This window comes from Maniola hyperantus, chromosome Z (genome assembly GCF_902806685.2).
Source record: "Maniola hyperantus chromosome Z, iAphHyp1.2, whole genome shotgun sequence".
Taxonomy (NCBI): Eukaryota; Metazoa; Arthropoda; class Insecta; order Lepidoptera; family Nymphalidae; genus Maniola; species Maniola hyperantus.
Window position 1 is genome coordinate 1055770 of NC_048564.1, and position 7896 is coordinate 1063665.

General features: G+C 39.8%; 1 protein-coding gene across 2 annotated transcripts in view; it reads right to left on the reverse strand.

The window, feature by feature from the left end:
• Nost (Nostrin) overlaps positions 1–7135 on the reverse strand; it is a 101665-nt gene extending 94530 nt beyond the window's left edge. For both annotated transcript variants that reach the window (XM_069508974.1, XM_069508973.1), the window contains exon 1: positions 6923–7135. The gene's annotated coding sequence lies outside the window, so the exon portion shown is untranslated. The remainder of the gene's footprint in view (positions 1–6922) is intronic.
• Between the last annotated feature and the right edge of the window lie 761 nt (positions 7136–7896).

The following is a 7896-nucleotide window of genomic DNA, read 5'->3' on the forward strand; positions in this document are numbered from 1 at the left end:
TTTATTGCGGTGACTTGTACCTATATTGTCACTCCGTCGAAATTGGTCTGCGATTTTCCTACTTCTAATGATTGAAAACCAACAAAGGTTTGGCTGACAATGCCCCATCATAATCAACACATAGCCGGCTCACTACTGAGCACGGGTCTTCTCTCAGAATGAGAAGGGGTTGGCCATAGCGCACGGTTTCCGGATTTATTCCTTTACTTGTGCTAAGTATAAGACCTACCTACTTACCAAATTTCATGATTCTAGGTCAACGGGAAGTACCCTATAGGTTTTCTTGACGGAGACGGACAGACAAACAGACAGACTACAAAGTGATCCTATATAGGTTCCTTTTTCCTTATGAGGTATGGAACCCTAAAATTAATAAGGATTATTAATTGAGACATGAAAAGTGCCTCCCCGCGTGGTGCTTAGTTTTGCACCCGGCGTCCCTGGAAGCAGCACTACACAAACAAAACCAGTAGACTGACTAATCTTTTCACCACGATGGCCACCTTTGCAGTTGCGGCTTTTTGGACTGCCCGTATTTGAGGTGACCGTCGACTCGAGAAGAAGAAGAAGAAGAATAAGGATTAGGGTTAAAATAATAAAAGTTACCTTTTGAAATACGCCATCTTTAATTAGCACTCGGCACTCAAAAAGCACACCACAATATTAGCACACACATTATCACATTGTAGCAATACTAGCGAGTGTGCAGGGCGCTCGCGGCGGCCTTTTGCGACTTATCAAGAGTTAATAGGGTTGCCACAGTCACGATACGATGGGGTGCCAGCCAGGTGCCAGTGTGCCTGCTGGTCCCTTTTGGATGCATCGGGCATCCGAGGGGAAGAGTAGTAATCGGGCCGGTGCACCCCGGTAACATGGCTAATAATCTCTCTTCGCGGATATTGTTAGCCATGGCTAATGGCCTGGCAGGGGGGAGGTTTCTCCGCGTGTCCCTCTGACTAGCAGAAGGCACAGTGGACGAACAGGAGGATGGGACGCGGGCGACGTGCGCGGAGTCTGCAGCGAGTCTGCCTCGGCGGATGTCGCTGGCTGGGTCGCGGTGGTTTGTTTCGGCGTTCCCGTGACCCAGTCACCAGGCGATGCGGTCGCCTCTCGGCCGGCGAGTCCCACATATCTTCCCTCCAGTTGATTGGCTGGCTGGTTAGCTGGCTGGCTTCCCGGAGGGGGGGATGCGTAAACTCATTTCCCAGCGTTAAAAAAAAAGTCACGATACGATAAAGTAAAATCTTTCTTTTACTGATGATATCTTGACGACCTCCCTGGCGCAGTGGTAAGCGCTGTTGTCGTATTAGTGGGAAGTCGCGGGGTCGATTCCCCGCAGTGGTTTGGAATTTTGTAATTTCTAAACTTCTGGTCTGGTCTGGCCTCGCCTCGACGCGCGAGTCTGACTCGCACTTGACCGGTTTTTCTAAAGTAATGTGGCGGCTGGCAGCCCTAATAAGAACTGTTATCAGTGACAGATCGGGGTTCTTTTGACCTTATCGGATCTAATCTAAGAACAACACGTCAATCATGGGGACAAGACAACTTATCTCGCGCCTCTGATACGAGATCTCCACTCTCGAGTAGTCGAGTCTCATTGCAGCATCACGTGGAAACTGGAAACTTACACACCGTCACAGACAACCAGACAAACAGACACAGACAGACAAACAGTCTGGTAAATAACTATAATTCTTTTTTATCCCGATAAGCGATATCGGGATTCCGAGGAGCGGTGGAGAGAGCTATGCTTGGAGTTACTTTACGTGATCAAATTAGAAATGAAGATCCATAGGAGAACTAGAGTAACCGACATAGCTCAACCGGTGGCAAAGCTGAAGTGGCAATGGGCAGAGCACATAGTTCAAAAACCCGATAGACGTTGGAGTCCCAAGGTGCTGGAATGGCGACCTCGCAGCGGAAAGCGCAACGTTGGAAGACATCTCACTAGGTGGACGGATCAGGCGAGTCGCAGAGAGCCGCTGGATGGCGGCGGCGCAAGTCCCTACAAGAGACCTATGTGATAATCCCACTAAGTGATGAGGCAGTGTAAGATGGAAACGGGCTAACTTGGATAGGGTATGGCAGTTTCATTAAACCCCTGATCCCTTACATTCGAATGATTAGTACCCATAGACGGTTTCAACGCGGCATTGTCGTACCGGAACGCTAAATAAATCTTTGCTATGCTATATATATGGAGGAAGACAGCTGCAGATCGTCTCCCGACAGTTCTCGCTGATCTTCATCGCTGGAGCCGTCACCGTACTCCAGGCGAGCGGAGCTAATAGACGGGTGTGAGAATTAGTAAGTACCCTTATTATAAATGCGAAAGTGTGTTTGTTTGTTGGTTTATTGGTTTGTTGGTTTGTTCTTCAATCACGTCACAACGGTGCAACGGATCGACGTGATTTTTTGCATGGGTATAGATAAAGACCTGCAGAGTGACATAGGCTTCTTTTTATCCCGGCAAATAAAAGAGTTCCCATGGGATTTTTAAAAAAACCTAATTCCACGTAGACGAAGTCGCGGGCATCAGCTAGTTGTATAATATGGAAGTTACACGATAGTTTAAACTTCGTATATTATTATTATGAGCACACACACACACAGCGCTAGCTCCCGATGCAGACGCGCTACTTGATATAAAGAAAGCAACAAAAGAAATTTCTAGGAGAAACTTCCACCATTAACATTCACAAAACGTTTAATTTAAATTCTATAGCAGTTAAGAGCCGTTACATAATCATTTTCATTTTTAAAGACAATCATTTTTTTATACTAAACTAGCTGATGCGCGCGACTTTCTACGCGTGGATTTACATTTTTCAAAATCCTGCGGGAACTCTTTAATTTTCTGAGATAAAAAGTAACCTATGTTTTAATCCAGGGTATAATCTCTTCATTCCATTATCTTCATTCCAAATTTTAGCCAAATCCGTCCAGCAGTTTTTGCGTGATTGAGTAACAAACATCCAAACATCCAAACACCCACATTTTCACATTTATAATATTATATTAGGACTAGCTGATCCCCGCGGCTTCGCCCGCGTAGATTTAGGTTTTTAAAGATCCCGTATAGCCTATGTCACTCAGGAATAATGTAGCTTTCTACTGGTGAAAGAATTTTTAAAATCGGTTCAGTAGTTCTAAAGATTACCCCCTACAAACAAACTTAACGACATTACCTCTTTATATAATACAACGGGCCGTGCAGCAGAAATCGTAATATTTTAATTTCGCCATAACTTCAAAACCAAACGTCCAATTTTAATCATTCAAAGACCAAATATTATCTCCATAAACTGTTCTTAGTGATGAAATCATTTATTTTGATAAGGATTAATAGCATGAGTAAAATAAACGCGTTTAAATGTAGTCCAAAAAAATTCAAGATTTTTAAATAAAAAAATGGTTGCTGTGCCTCACTCGACATAGATGGGTATAGTGTGTCGCGGACTTTTTTGTAGATATTTATAAGATCTACAATTAATTAGAACATTTTATGGTTCTATCTTTTATAGTTTAGGCAGCGTACGCAAAATAAGTAACTTTTCTGGTTGATTTTTTACACCTTGTGTCCGAAAAACCCAAATATCTTACGGAACCCTATTTTTTTCCAAAATAAAATATAGCCTATGTTACTCGTGGATAATGTAGCTTTCGAATGGTGAAAGAATTTTTAAAATCGGTCCAGTAGTTTTTGAGCCTATTCAGTACAAACAAACAAACAAACAAACAAACAAACAAACAAAGTTTTCCTCTTTATAATATTAGTGTAGATATAAGTGTAGATAAGTGTAGACAACGGGCCGTGCAGCAGAAATCGTAATATTTTAATTTCGCCATAACTTCAAAACCAAACGTCCAATTTTAATCATTCAAAGACCAAATATTATCTCCATAAACTGTTCTTAGTGATGAAATCATTTATTTTGATAAGGATTAATAGCATGAGTAAAATAAACGCGTTTAAATGTAGTCCAAAAAAAATTCAAGATTTTTAAATAAAAAAATGGTTGCTGTGCCTCACTCGACATAGATGGGTATAGTGTGTCGCGGACTTTTTTGTAGATATTTATAAGATCTACAATTAATTAGAACATTTTATGGTTCTATCTTTTATAGTTTAGGCAGCGTACGCAAAATAAGTAACTTTTCTGGTTGATTTTTTACACCTTGTGTCCGAAAAACCCAAATATCTTACGGAACCCTATTTTTCTCCAAAATAAAATATAGCCTATGTTACTCGTGGATAATGTAGCTTTCGAATGGTGAAAGAATTTTTAAAATCGGTCCAGTAGTTTTTGAGCCTATTCAGTACAAACAAACAAACAAACAAACAAACAAACAAACAAAGTTTTCCTCTTTATAATATTAGTGTAGATAATAGTCACTTACTTACTAGCAATTTAATTAGTCTCACATTCACTTAGTATGTAAGTAAGTATCTATATAAAAATCCGGTCAAGTGCGAGTCGGACTCGCGCACCGAGGGTTCCGTACTATAGAAGAAGTAAAACGGTAAGAATCACTTTTGTCAACGAACCGCAAAACCACGCTAACTTGGTTTGTAGAGGTTTATTTTTAATATTTAAAAAAAACTATGTTAGAGCCATGTAGCGAAACCAATAATTAATCTATGGTTAGAGCGTTGGTTTTATTTTTATTGTGATTTTTTATAAACTTCTATTGACCATAATTATTTTAGATTTTTCGATCAGTAAACTTCGCAGATAAGGGGGGAGGAACGGTGTATTTTGCACGATAAATAAAAAACTATTATGCATAAAAATAAATAAAAATCTGTTTTAGAATATACAGATAAGCCATTCCATATGATACCCCACTTGGTATAAGTAGTTATCTTACTTTGGAAATTGAAAATACTGTTTATTTTTACATGAACACATTTCAATTTTTTTTATAGGTATATATTTTTTTAATTTATTACAATTTCACGGTTTTCTGATAGTCCCCCTTTCGTGTTCTATAAGACCTACCTGCCAAAATTCATGATTCTAGGTCAACGGGAAGTACACCATAGGTTTCTTGACAGACGGACACAAACAGACAGACAGACAGACAACAAAGTGATCCTATAAGAGTTCCTTTCTTCCTTTCAGTATTTTCAACTTTCAAAGTAAGTTTAATATACCAAGTGGGGTACTAAATGAAAGGGCTTTACCTGTACATTCTAAAACAGGTTTTTGTTTATTTTTACGCATTATAGTTTTTGATTTATTGTGCAAAATGTCGAAGAAAATACCCGAGTACGGAACCCGGTACTTGGCAGGTTTTTTAACGATAAATAGCCTAGTACTGTTTGTGCACTTTATGACTGGGCACATTGTAGAGCATACTTCTATCGAGTAGACACCTACATACCTCTTACAATACTAGCTGATGCCCGCGACTTCATCCGTGTGGATATAGGTTTTTAAGGATCCCGTGGGAACTCTTTGATTTTCCGGGATAAAAAGTAGCCTATGTCTTTCCCCGGGATGCAAGCTATCTCTGTACCAAATTTCGTTAAAATCGGTTAAGCGGATGAGCAGTGAAAAGCTAACAGACAGACAGACAGAGAGACATAATTACGCACTTATAATTATATTATTATGGATGTGCCCAGTCATAAATGTATCCTACGTTATTTGTTTTAGGTATGGTCGGGTACAATGAGCTGAGAGTTAGGAGGAAACTAGCACTTGTTACATATATTTTTAAAGTAATAAGAGGGGCGCTGCATAGCCCGGATGTTTTAGGGCAAGTCAGGTTTCTAGTCCCGGATGCATACGTGGGTCGGAGACGCAGGCCGCCGCTGTTGTGGGTACCGGTGGGGCGCACCAGCCTGCTCAGCTAGGCGCCGCGCGCGCTTCGCACCCTTAACGTCATAGCGGGGAAAACTGACCTGTTTTGTTGTGCTCTGAGTGAATTCACAAGAGTTTCATTGGTACGACTACGCTACGATAGTGGGGGTTTAATATAAGTTTTTTTAATTTTTAGTTTAATATATTAATTAGATTTAGATAATATTTAAGGCTTAATCTAGTGCATTAGGACCATTTCCTGTAATGCTAGATTTAAGGAGTTGAATAAATAAATTTAAAAAAAAATTAAAAATTAAACTATAGATGACTATAGTCACCGACATGCCACGGCGTCCTATTCATACACCTGTCGGTCGAGTCATACATTCACATAACTCATATATTCATGTGTGATACAGATAGACAATAATTACGTATTGTACAGCACCTGTACCACATACCTACCTATATTATAATGCTGTACCTATATGTACAGTCATTATTATCATGATCAACCCATCGCCGGCTCACTACAGAGCACGGGTCTCCTCTCAGAGTGAGAACAGGTTTGGCCATAGCCAACCAGCACGCTGGCCACGTGCTGGTTGGCAGACTTCACACACCTTCTCCTTCCTCTGGTGCTGCAAATGTTCATGGGCGACGGTAATCACTTAACATCAGGTGACCCGCCTGCTCGTTTGCTCGCTATATCTATTATAAAAAAAAATTAAAAAAATATAAAAAAAAATCCTTTGAGAACATTATGGAGAACTCTCAGGCATGCAGGTTTCCTCGCGATGTTTTCCTTCACCGCTAAAGCAAGTGATATTTAATTAGTTAAAACGAACATCATAACTCCGAAAAGTTAGAGGTGCGTGCCCGGGATCGAACCCCCGGCCTCCGATTAGAAGGCGGACGTCCTAACCACTATGCTATCACAGCTTATAATACCTACTAAGTAAGTATCTAACTACATCTATCATATATGAAATCAACGCGAATTGAGTTACCACCAGTTACGTAGTAAGTAAATGTCAACAAATTGACAAACGCTTGCAGCGCAACGCAAACAAAATATGTTTCAAAACATAGTATTTATAGGTATCACTTACCGAAAAAATACTCGATCAAAAGTCCGTTAAAGAGCACTCTTGTGTAGAAATTCACTGATAAAGCCTACACGCGTATACTTTAAGGTATTTCACTTGGTTTTCTCGGATAGGAAAACTTAAATGAAAAATACTTATTGTACCTATTAAATACGGTTGGTACGTAACGGAAAGAGATGGTTTGACACCGCGATACGCGACCACCGAATAGCGGTGCCGAAGTAAAACTAAATCGAGTTTACGTTACGACTACCAACTACGTGACGTATACGTTAGCTCAGTTCAGTGTTTCTACTCACGATTTTGGTTTTCCCCTAGTTTCTATAAGATTTCACCCTAAAAGTTTTCGAAATAGCCGCATTTAGGGCAAATCTATCACTACCCCTATTATAAACGTGAAAGTGTGTTTGTTTGTTGGTTTGTCCTTCAATCACGTCACAACGGAGCTACGGATCGACGTGATTTTTTGCATGGGTATAGTTTAAGACCTGGGGAGTGACATAGGCTACATTTTATCCCAGAAAATCAAATAAATTAATAAAATTCCCTCGGGATTTTTAAAAACCTAAATCCACACGTACGAAGTTGCGGGCATCAGCTAGTAAATATATAAGAGAAAAATCTGACTGACTAACTGAGTGACTGACAATGCTAAAACTACTGGACGTGTCGGGCTGAAATTTGGCATGCAGATAGCTATTATGACGTAGACATTCGCTAAGAAAATATTTTTGAAAATTCAGCCCTAAGGGTGTAAAATAGGGGTTCAAAATTTGTGTCGTCTACATGGATGAAGTCGCGGGCATAAGCTAGTAAATTTATAATAATAATAATTTATTCATAAGAGTGCAGGTGACACAAAGTTAGAATTTAACAATAATAATTAAATGGCAACTACTTAAATTAAGCTGAGTAGTTAGTAATTTAAAAAGTTAAAAAAAAAACTTTATTGCTGCTTGCACTGTAGCATTTTCAGC